Genomic DNA, 12,934 nt, shown 5'->3' on the forward strand with positions numbered 1-12,934 from the left:
AATAGTACTGATTTCTGAGAAAAAATTGTAAAAAAATTGAATTAATTGACTGCCAAAGAACTGAACGTAATGACCCACACAAGCAAATACGGACTCACTAGATAATCGATATGTCTTATTGATTTATTGAACTTGCTACCCCAATACTTTAAAGATAATAATCACAGAAGGAAATTTTCAAATTATTTAAACACTTATAACTATAGAAATCTACCAAAGTCAGTAGATGTTTCTCAGAATCACTGAATACCACCTCAGACATTTACCACCATTATGATCTGATGTTATATAATATTCTCTTTGGCTCCTGATAGAATACAAACCAATTTACAAGTGTGTTAACCAAATGACATTTTTAATGTTGTTTCCAGAGATTATCCCCACTGAAATATACCTATCTTTTTGTTAAAATATTCAAAATTCAGTCAGTTATATTCTTTTCTTTGAGTCTTAAAATATACCTAAGAGCCTTCTATATATTGAGTTCTCCTTTTCTTGTAGATATTGTTAAATAGCATAATAATCTAGGGCCCCTATGAAGAATCAAAATCACTGACCAGATTCATTCTAAACCAATAGACTTAGTGATGCTTGAGATGCCACTGTGTGTCACCATACCATTCAGATGCGTCTATTACACCAGAAGCATCAGGTCACAGCTACATTTTCAATACTCTACTAGTCCTCCTGTGATGATTTTTATTGTTAACATGCGCCTGTCAGTTTCTCGTACTGTGGTGACTCACGTGTTGCTGTGATGCTAGAAGCTATGCTACAGGTATTTCAAATACCAGCAGAGTGACCCATGGTGGACAGGGTTCAGTGGAGCTTCCAGACTAAGACAGACTAGGAAGAAAGAGCTGGGGGTCTACTTCTGAAAAAAACGACCAGTGAAAACCTTATGAATAGCAGCAGAATCTTGTCTGGTACAGTGCCGAATGATGAGCTCCTCGGGTTGAAAGACACTCAGAATACAACTGAGGAAGAGCTGCCTGCTCAAAGTAGAGTCCACTTTAATGATGTGGATAGAGTAAAGCCTTCAGAACCTTCATTTGCTGAGGTGGTATGACTCAAAATAAGAAGAAACAACTGCAAATATCCATTAATACCTGGAACATAGGATGCATGAAATATGAATCTAGGAAAATGGGAAGTTGTGAAAAATGAAATGGGCCACATAAAGATCAATATGCTAGGAGTTAGTGAGCTGAAATGGGCTAGTATTGGCCATTGTGAATCAGACAGTCGCATAGTCTACTAAGCTGAGAATGACAAATTGAAGAGGAATGGTGTTGCATTCATCATCAAAAAGAATATTTCAAGATCTATCTTGAAGTACAACACTGCCAGTGATAGTGTAATATCCATACACCCTCAAGGAAGACCAGTTAAGAGCACAATTTTTTAAATTAACAAATGAGCCACTAATGCCAAAGAAGAGGTAATTGAAGATTTTTTAACAACTTCTGTAGTCTTAAACTGATCAAACTTGCAATCAAGATGTATTGATAATTACTGACAATTGGACTGTGAAAGCTGGAAACAAAGAAGAAGGATCAGAAGTTGGAAAATATGGCCTTGGTGATACAGATGGTGCCAGAGATCCAGTGAAAGAATTTTGCAAGACCAACAACTTCTTCATTGCAAAAACCTTTATTCAACAGCATAAACACCGACTGTACACATAGACCTCAACAGACAGAATACACGGGAATCAAATCGACTACATCTGTGGAGAGAGATGGTGGAGAAGCTTAATTGATTCAATCAAAACAAGACCAGGCGCCAACTGCAGAACAGACCATAAAATTGCTTATATGCAAGTTCAAGTTGAAGCTGGAGAAAATTAGAACAAGTTCACAAGAGCCAAAGTATGACTTTGAGTATATCCCACCTGAATTTAGAGACCATCTCTAATGACGGAAGACCAGATGTGTTCTGCAATAACATCAAGGACATCATATATGAAGAAAGTAAAAGGTCATTAAAAAGAAAGGAAAGAAAGAAAAAACCAAATTCGATGCCAAAAGAGACTCTGAAACTTGCTCTTGAACATCAAGCAGCTAAAGCAAAAGGAAGAAATGATGAAGTAAAAGCGCTGAACAGAAGATCTCAAAAGGTGGCTGGAGAAAACAAAGTAAAGTATAATGACATGTGCAAAGAGCTGGAGATAGAAAACCAAAAGGGAAGAACACGTTTGGCATTTCTCAAACTGAAAAAACTGAAGAGAAAATTCAAGCCTCGAGTTGCAGTATTGAAAGATTCTATAGGGAAAATATTGAACAAAGCAGGAAACATCAAAAGAAAATAGATGGAATTCACAGAGTCACTGTACCAAAAAGAACTGGTTAACATTCAACCATTTCAGGAGGTAGCAAATGATCAAGAACTGATGGTGCTGATGGAAGAAGTCCAAGCTGCACTGAGGGCACTGGCGAAAAACAAAGCTCCAGGAACTGTTGGAATATCAATTCAGATGTTTCAACAAATGGATGCAGTGCTGGAGGTGCTTACTCCTCTATGCCAAGAAATTTGGAAGACAGTTACCTGGCCAAACAACTGGAAGATATCCATATTTATGCCTATTCCAAAGAAAGGTAATCCAACAGAATGTGGAAATTATTGAACAATATCATTAATATCACACACAAAGTTTTGCTGAAAATCATTCAAAAGTGTTTGTAGCAGTATATCGGCAGGGAACTGCCAGAAGTTCAAGCTAGATTCAGAAGAGGATGTGTAACAGGGGATATTATTGCTGATGTCAAGTGGGTCCTGCCTGAAAGCAGAGAATACCAGAAGTATGTTTACCTGTGTTTTATTGACCATGCAAAGGCATTTGACTGTGTGGATCCTAACAAATTATAGATAACATTGAGAAGAATGGGAATTCCAGAACACTTAATTATGCTCATGAAGAACCTGTACGTAGACAAGGAGACAGTTGTTGAAACAGAACGATGGGATACTGCATGGTTTAAAGTCAGAAAAGTGTACATCAAGGTTGTATCCTTTCACCATAGTTATTCAATCTGTATGATGAGCAAATAATCCAAAAAGCTGGAATATATGAAGAAAAACAGGGTATCAGGATTGGAGGAAGACACATTAACCACTTTCAATATGCAGATGACACAACTTTGCTTGCTGAAAGTGAAAGTGAAAAGGACTTGAAGCACTTACTGATGAAGATCAAAGGCTACGGCCTTCAGTATGGATTACACCTCAACATAAAGAAAACAAAAATCCTCACAACTGGACCAATAAGCGACATCATGATAAACAGAAAATACTGAAGTTGTCAAGAGTTTCATTTTATTTGGCTCCATAATCAACGCCCATGGAAGCAGCAGTCATTAAATCAGACGATATATTGCACTGGGCAAATCTGTTGCAAAAGACCTCTTTAAAGTATTGAAGGGCAAGGATGCACTCTGAGGACTAAGGTGTGCCTGACCCAAGTCATGGTATTTTCAGTCACCTCATATGCATGCAAAAGCTGGACAGTGAATAAGGAAGATCAAAGAAGGATTGTTGCCTTCAAATTGTGGTGTTTGTGAAGAACATTGAATATATCATGGACTTCCTGAAGAGTGAACAAATCTGTCTTGGAAGAAGTACACCCAGAATGCTCCTCAGAAGCAAGGATGGCGAGACTTCGTCTCACATACTTTGGGCATGTTAGTAGGAGGCACCAGTTCCTGGAGAAGGACAGCATGCTTGGTAAAGTGGAGGGTCAGCAAAAAAGAGGAAGACCCTCAATGAGATGTATTGACACAGTGGCTGCAACAATGTGCTCAAGCATAGCAAAGACTGTGAGGATGGTGCAGGACCAGGCAGTGTTTTGTTCAAAGGGTCACTATGAGTTAGAACCGACTCAGTGGCACCTAACAACAACATTATTAGCACAATTACTGTACTTTATATCTGCTGAGTACTCTTCAGTTGTCCAATTTATAAGATGTACATGTACTGAAAAGTATGTGCCAACTATTCTGCTAAGCACAGTGCATAAAATTACATAACAGCTCTGTGACATAAGCATAATTTTTAAAACTCATTCTACAGGTAAGGACTCTGAGACTCAGAGTGGCTATGTATCTTATCTATCCAGTGCTGCTATAACAGAAATACCACAAATGGATGGCTTTAACAAATAGAAATCTATTTTCTCACAGCTTAGGAGGCTAGAAGTCTGAATTCAAGGCACCAGCTCAGAAAGAAGGCTTTTGCTCTCTGTCTTCCTCTGGAGGAAGATCCTTGTTATCAATCTTCCTCTGGTCTAGGAGCTTCTTAGCACAGGGACTGCAGATCCAAAGGTCGAGATCTGCTCTTCTTGCTTGGTTGCCCCTCTCCTCTCTGCTGCTTCTCTCTTTTATATCGCAAAAGAGACTGATTTAAAATACAACCTAATCCTTTAGATTGTGTCCTGCATCATTAACATAACTGCCTCTAATCCTGCCCCATTAACATCATAGAGATTAGGATTTATAACACATAGGAAAAATACATCAGATCACAAAATGGAGGACACCCACACAATACTGGGAACCTTGGCCTAGCCAAGTTGACACGCATTTTTGGGAGACATAATTTAATCTGTAACACCAAGTAACTTGGCTAAGATCACACAGCTAGTAAATTGCAGAAGAGACTCAGGTATGTCAATGTCATGATGTCATTTATTCATTCTTTCTTGAAATAAATTTTAATTGAGGGCACATTGTATGTGATGTTTTTCATTAGGTCTTGAAAGAGTTAGAAAGATGAATATAACTCGGAACCTTGAATCTTAACAATATTGCTGTGCTGTCTACAGGCGTTCCTCTTAACAATACTTTAACATAGACAGAACAGACGTTATTTTCCATAATCTGTGGACAAGAAATAAGGCGTGGGTAATTTAATGATAGAATTCTTGCCTTCCATCCAAGAGACCAACTTCCGATTCCCGACCAATGCACCTCATGCACAACCACCACTCATCTGTCAGTGGAGGCTTGCAAGTTGCTGTGATGCTGAACAGGTTTCAGTGGAACTTGTAGACTAAGATGACTTAGGAAGAAAGGCCTGGAGATCTACTTATGAAAATTAGCCAGTGAAAACCCTATGGATCATAACGGTACAATGCAAAACCAATCATGGGAATGGTCCAGAGCTGGGCAGTGTTTCATTCAATTATGCATGGCGTTGCCATGAGTCATTAGGGGCTGACTCAACTGGCAGGTAACAACAATACGATAAATATGAAAGCTGAAGCATAAGGCCACACAGGTAACTTTTGGAACTGAGACTAGAATCTAGATCTGTAACTGAAAGGAGACTTTCCCACTGTGAATTTGGAGCCCTGAATCTGTCCTTTACTCTGGATATACTCTATGCTGGGACCCAAATAGAGCTAAACTATAAATGCTATCTAATCCCCTAGGCCAAACTCAAGTCTCACATCTTCTGTGAAACCTTCTCCTCTCTCCCACATTGATCTCCCCCTTCTTTGATCTTCTATGGTTCAATAACTAAATAATATAGGTTCTTGACATATTTATTAACTATTTTGCCTACGAATGTACCGTTAGAGCCCCGTGAACTTAAAGCCTAAATGGGAACATATACTGTCTTACTTATGTCTTTTATTTATCGTGGTACTGAACATAGGTGATCACTATAAAGAAGGTGAAAACTCAGTACTGGTTTAATAAACAATCAGATTCTAAACAACAGGTATATTAATGTTCAAATGATCTAGCACCATTTCTTGTTCTTTAGAAAACACTCAACTGAAATGGTAAGGTCTATTTTATTTCATGACTATACCTTTTTGGTTTGGTATTATAAATTAAGTGTATATTGTATATAACTACATTTTTATATATTTGATTTTCCATTGAATGTTGCCATTAGCTTTCTTCGGATAATATTAGACATGAATTTCCCCAAGTGTGTTCCATAGATGATCAGTGCCCTAAGGTGCTCTGTTAAAAAAATGAGGAGTCTCCCATGGCCATATTAAGACCAGGAAGCATTGATGCTCTATCCCCCTTCTTGGAGATTAACAATATAAATCAGTATTTCAAAATCTTCTAGAAAATCTATATTAAGGAAACCTGTTTAACTGTTGTTACCCTTGTATTTCTCAAATTGTTTTGACTACAAGACCCTTATTTTACATTATTCTTTTTATTATATCATAAAACACTAAAAACTCTGGAAAACCCTGTTTTATAATCATACAGTATTAAGTGTGATTATAGTTCTTTGGATGACAGGACACAATACAAAGACACTCAGATAGATGTGAGACAGACTCATTGTTACTTAGAGAGAAGACTACCATACAGGGTCATATTAGGGGTTGTGCCTAGGGACAGGGTAACAACAATATGAAGTTGTAGGAGACAGTTTATGTATGGCAAATGGGGTGGGATTTCCTGTGGATTGGGTATTTTGAATAATTCCATGGAACCAAAGAAAAAGGAGCCATTCCTGGGTTTTAGGCATTTGAGGTCCTCTGTGTGTTGTAGCCCAGGAGTGTTAGATCTTATAAGGAAGCAGTTGGGGTGTGGCCTTAGCAAACTGCCTACAGAGGAGAACTGGTAGTATTTAATCATGATCTCAAAACTGGGTCAAGACAGCATTTGTGAAATATTATCTTACATCTTGAATATTGCCTACAGTACACTTTCTTTGATGTGCATAATGACATCTAGATCATCCATGACAGCAATAGTGAGTGACGGTCATCAAGCCATCATTGTCCCTAAATCCTTCAGTTAAAGATGCAATAATTCTTTATTCTTTCTAAAAATTTCATATAATTTATTACTTAAAACTTCCCTTGAGAAAGTTTTTTCCTGCACTGAAAAATTAAATTTGTTTGAATCTGCTGCTCTCAATAACTTTTATTTTGAAAATGAATAATTTGTCTTGTGAAGGCCACCTTAAGTTTTTTATGCATTTAAGGGAAAATATTTTTGCTCATTAACCTGTTGCTTACATACAGTCTTTCACTTTGAGCTGTGAAAACTACTTCTCTTTGATCATTGTCCAAATGAAAGCTGAAATTCCTAGAATAATAAGCCTGCAGAAATAAAAAATTGATATCAAGTTCAGTGGTTGGGACTTTGGAAAGACAACACATCAGTCTAAAAAACAATAAAGTTTTGTCCCAAGAGCTGGAAATAGGGAACCAAAATGGCCAAGGTCACTTTCAACTCAAAAATTTTTTTTCTACAGTGCTTTCAATTCCATTCAAATCAAGAAGCATTCACTGTATTTCAGGGGTAGAAAAATAAGTAAAAAAGCCTATTGCTTCAAAGAACTACCCCCAAATTTCAGGCAGCAGCCCCAATCTTGAGAAAATCAAAGGAATGCAGTAATTATCCTTGGTTACTTAGGTAAAAAAAAGAAGTAAATCAACAATGAGACTCTATATTTAGTTATTTAGGAAAGTAAGCACTGCTTAGGCTAACTGTAAAACGTTTTTCTAGTGAATCCAAAGTTATATATCTGATTCACATAATCATTCATTCATTCAAAAAATGTTTGGTTAGCCCCACTTTGTGCAAAGGCACTCTGCTAGGCATTATGTAAAGCATAAAGATGATTAAGACATGGCTTCCATTGTCTAAGTGTTTCCATTGTCCTGGTGGAAGATACGAGCCATACACATAAATATTATACAGCTTCAAAAGTGCGAAGTACCATGCAAGAGGTACAAATAAAGTGCAGTGCAAATCTATAGGAAGGAGATATTACTTCCTACTGGGAGTATCCCAGAAGGTCTTATGGAAGAGATGAAAGAACCTAGAAGAATCTATAGAATAAAGCCATGAAGAAATTGGAAATGGGGATGAGGGTGGCCACAGGATGTTACAAGTAGGATAGCATGAGCTAAAACAGGGAGACAAGAAGTTATGAGGCAGGTAATGAGTGTAAGAATGTATTCTCTTAACCTGGAAGGAAGGGAATATGAATGAAGTTGGGGTAGAGTAAACCCAAATAATGGAGAGCCTTGAATGTCAAATATAATGATGATGCTAATAATGAATAGCAATAATCATAGTAGCAGTATAATAGTAATGATGGCGAAAAAAAAAAGTATGGCAGTTAACATTTATTGAGGACTTATTATATGCCAAGCTCTGTTGTATTATTTCATTTAATCTACGATTAACCCTATAAGGTATCATTATACAGATTCTCCTAATTTTACAGGTGAGGAAATGAAACCACAGAGAGGTTTTGCCCGTAGTCACACAGGAATTTGTTCTTCACTCCCTAAACTTAGGAAAGGTGCTGTAGCTCATATGATAGGTTAGTTATTTAAAAAAAAAAACAGTTGCTGTCAGGCCAATTCTGACTCATCACAACCCTACAGGACAGAGTAAAACTGCCCAATAGGTTTCCAAGGCTGTAACTCTTTACAGAAGCAGACTGTCACATCTTTCTGCCTCAGAGCTGCTGGTGGGTTCAAACCACTGACCGTTCAGGGAGTAGCCAAGCACTTAACCACTGTGCCACCAGGGTTCCTTATTAGTTATTATATGGCTCTAAATCACCTTCTTATTACAAAATGTTATTGAAAGCAAGAAGAACAGGAGGGAAGAAAATAAATGGCATTATTACTAGAGTATGTGTCAAAGTAAATGACACAATGCCTATCTTTTTAGAGGTTATTCCTTAAAATAAATAACTTTATTGAGGTTAAGTATATATTCTCATGAAACCCATTTCCTATCATCACATTTTTGTCAATCTATAATGTGCATTTGATTTAGAGGATCACAGTGCTTTGTCTAAATGAACACTACAACCTTTGTTGTTGTTAGGTGTCGTTGAGTTCATTCCAACTCATAGCAACACTTTGTACAACAGAATGAAACAATGCACAGTCCTGTGCCATCCTCACTATTGTCGCTATGCTTGTGAGCCCATTGTTGCAGCCTCTGTGTCAATCCGTCTCATTGAGGCTCTTCCTCTTTTTCAGTACAACCTTAGGTTTTTTATAGTATTGTTTAACTTCTTTTCCTTCATTCTCCCTATATCTGGTATTATTTTATCATGCTGAAGCGTTATTTTTATTATCCTGATATGATGTCAGTCATTGATAGTTCACAGGATTGGGAATAAGCTGAAGAGATTCCTGGTTTTGGATCTACAATTGAACTAGCATTTAACCTTGACTGGTGTCTTAGTCATCTAGAGCTGCTGTAACAGGAATACCACAAGCGGATGGCTTTAACAAAGAGAGATTTATTTCCTCACAGTAAAGTAGGCTAAAAGGCCAAATTCAGGGCGTCAGCTCTGGAGGAAGGCTTTCTCTCTCTGTCAGCCTTCTCATCAGTCTTCCCACGGACTAGGATCTTCTCCGTGGAGTGACCCTGGACCCAAAGGATGTGTTCTGCCCCCAGCACTGCTTTCTTGGTGGTATGAGATCCCCCCGTGCTTGCTTCCCATTCCTTTTTATCTCTTGAGAGATAAAAGGTGGTGAGGCCACACCCCAGGGAAACGCTCTTTACATTGGATCAGGGATGTGACCTTAGTAAAGGTGTTACAATCCCATCCTAATCTTCTTTAGCATAAAATTACGATCACAAAATGGAGGACAACCACACAATACTGGAAATCATGGCCCAAGCAAATTGATACACACATTTTGGGGGGGGGGACATAATTCAACCCCTGACAACAGGACTTCATAAACTTTTTGTTTCTGGTATTTTAGTTAATGCACATCTAAAACTATGAAAATGTTATTGTTGTTTTATTATATGGATGGTCCTAAGTTATTTATCTATGAATGATCCAGTGAACTAGTCATAAGAAGTTATCTTCAATTAAGCCTTGCATGAAATAAAATAAATGATCAACAAAGCAGATATATTTGGCTATAATAAAAGAAAAAAAATTAAGGTTAAGGAAACATTCCTGTTTAATAAGGCACAACTGTTATCAGAAATGTCAACAACAAAGTTAACAGTACCTAGAGTTATATTACTTGCATGATAAAAATATGCTTTTATGTTTGGGCCAATAAACAAATATAGCCCATTCATTCCATATGTCAATTTTTTACCACAGCAAAAGACCCGCTGTGATAAAACCAACAGAGAAGAAAACAGAAGCTCAAGACCAAATACTATGGTCTATCAATGAAACCAGCAAAAAACACATATCAAAATTGAAAACATAAATACATTCATGTATCTATAGAATTTCAGGCTCCGAGCATACAAACAGGGAGGAGAATGTCGGGTAGTAATAAAACCACAGTAAAACCTGAACAGACTTTGCTAAATGTTCATGGGAACTTAAAGATGTCCGGCTCCTAGAAGAATCCAATATAGAAAAAATTTTTTGTGGGCAGAATAGAAAACAACATGCTAGAAATTATAAATGCATATTAGTTTTAGAAGCAAAATATATGGTGACTATAGAAGCCAAAGTTGTTCTTTCCAATGTCACCTAACTACATAAATGCTACTGAGCTGATTTTTCTTCCATTTTAAAAATTTATTTTAGAGTCCAAAGATACTGAGAGACTTCCTTCATTGTATACCATTTTTCAAAGATGTATAAACAATTAATCACTTTTATTCAGAAGAATAAGATACTGTTTATAAGATCAAAACCAAGAAAAGAAAAACAGAAAATTACTGTTTTGTGATGTATTTTGGGTCTTACAACTCGAATTGGCTTAAGGAAAAAGTATTTCCGAAATATAAAATACATTTTTTATATTTGCAAAATATAAAGGGGATATATCCAAAATATCCAAGGGAAATTCAAGTTTCAATTATAGCTGGATCCTGAGATCTTAGAAGGGTTAATTAGGACTCAACCTCTTTCCATTTCTCTGCTCTGTTTTTCTCCATGCTGGCTTCTTTCTTAGGTTTCAAGTGGTGCAAATATGACACAACGATATTTAGCTCACATCTTCACAATTTGATGCCCTGTGTATGTAGGGTCCTGGGGAAGAGGCAGAAGAGAAGAGAATTAAAAAATTATCTTGTCTTTGACCTAACTTTTAGTGTCTCGAATTGGGTCCTACGCTTAACCCAGAATGAAACACTCTGGCCAGATGAACATAACAAGTAGCCAGATGTATTTGTTATCTATGTATTAGTTACCTGCGTAACAAATTACCGCAAAATTTAATGGCTTAAAATGACATACATTTTTTACCTCACAGTTTCTGTGGGTCAGGAATCTGGGTACAGGTTGACTGGACTTGCTTAAGTGTCTCTCACAAAGCTGCAATCAATGTGTTGGTCAAGGTTGGGGGGGGTCGTCTGAAGGCTCAGTGAGGAAGGAGCTTCCAAACTTGCTCACATGATTGTTGACAGGGTCCTCTTGGAGTATTGGACTGAGAGCATCATTTCCTTACAGGCTATTGACCAGAGGCTTCCCTCACTCAGTTTCTGTCATGTGGGCCTACTTGCTGTATCAAAGCCAGCAAGGGAGAAAGTCTCCCAGTAAGATGCAAGTCAGAAATTTTTGTCATCTAACTGTGGAAGTTACATTCCAGCAAGGTTGAGGCATTCTCTTGGTCTCTTTTTAGAAGTAGGTTACTCAAGGGGAGGAGATTACAAAAGGCCCTTAATACCAGAAAACATGAAACACTGGGGGCCATCTTAGAAGCTACCTACCTACATTAAACTTGAGTCATTCACCCCTGAAGACACTGTGTAGGTAACTCTTCCCAAAGCACATGAACTGAGAGTGGGTGAAGGAATAAATCCCCCAAGGAAAACTGGGGGTCATTATCAGGAGAGGAATGGATGCTAACTAGTAAATACAAGTGTCCATGACAGATACCCAGTTTTTGTTCAGAGTTCTGTAGAAAGAAACCAAAGAGAAAGCTTTTTTCTGCTTCTATGACTTTGAGTCATTATGAATCTCAATGTTTATTTTAAATTACCTAATTATATGTTTATATTATGAATAAAGATGTTTTGATCTGTTAATTCAACATTTCTAAGACAGCTCTATTCCTTTTTTATTTTTGGTTTATGTTACAATTTTCAGTCAATTCATCTTCATAAAGTATTTTAAAATCTCTGTATATGAAGTTGCTAAGGTTGTCTTAAATGTGACGGAGTACACATAGGCTTAAGCTTGAAACCTTTTCAAAATTCACCCCAATTTGCCTAAAGAAAATTCTATGGTGACTGGCCAGACAAATGAGAACCAAGTCTTTAGCCTGGATTTTCAAGATTTTGGTATAATAATGGAAATAATCATTAACCTTGAGTCAAAAAAATTTTTTTCTTGGCTTCTGTTTTATAGAAACCATTGATTTACTATTTGACTTTATCAGAAAAGTAACCAGATCTCCATCACAGAAGGTATTTGCCCTTCCCAGGAGATTTCAAAATAGTTAAAATGGTCAAGCTAAGATGACTGGATAAATTCAGAACCTCATCTAAGTTCATACTTACTTGCAATGCATCTATTAAGGAATGACAGTGTTAAATCTGGCCAAATGTTCTCTTGTGAGTTCTTTCAAAATCGCTGGGCCTTTCACAGATTATCACACAGTACTTGACTGACTCAGAGAGGTGATTGTTTAAAATTTATGACTAAGAAACCAATTATTAATAATTATTACATTTACTATGTTTATTTTAGTCAGTATTTTATTACACAGAATTGTATATAGCTAAAATTTATTATTATAGCTAATATTATTATTATTTTCTGCTCCTGTAAAGATTACAGCTTGGAAAATTGAATGGGGCAATTCTACTCTGTCACATGGGGTCACTACAAGTTGAAACTGACTTGGCGGTACACAACAACAATATATTCTAAGTAAACCCTGTGGAGCAGTTCTACTCTGTAATACATGGGGTTGCCATGAGTCGGAATTGACTTGACAGCAACAGGTTTGTTTTTTTATGTACCACATACTATTCTAAGCACTTTATGTATT

At 37.0% G+C, this 12,934-nt stretch overlaps 1 protein-coding gene across 5 annotated transcripts in view; it reads left to right on the plus strand.

Moving 5' to 3' along the window:
• Positions 1-12,934, plus strand: part of ANKS1B (ankyrin repeat and sterile alpha motif domain containing 1B) — a 1,402,370-nt gene that overhangs the window by 884,014 nt on the left and 505,422 nt on the right. The window lies entirely within an intron of this gene.

This window comes from Loxodonta africana, chromosome 4 (genome assembly GCF_030014295.1).
Source record: "Loxodonta africana isolate mLoxAfr1 chromosome 4, mLoxAfr1.hap2, whole genome shotgun sequence".
Lineage (NCBI taxonomy): Eukaryota > Metazoa > Chordata > Mammalia > Proboscidea > Elephantidae > Loxodonta > Loxodonta africana.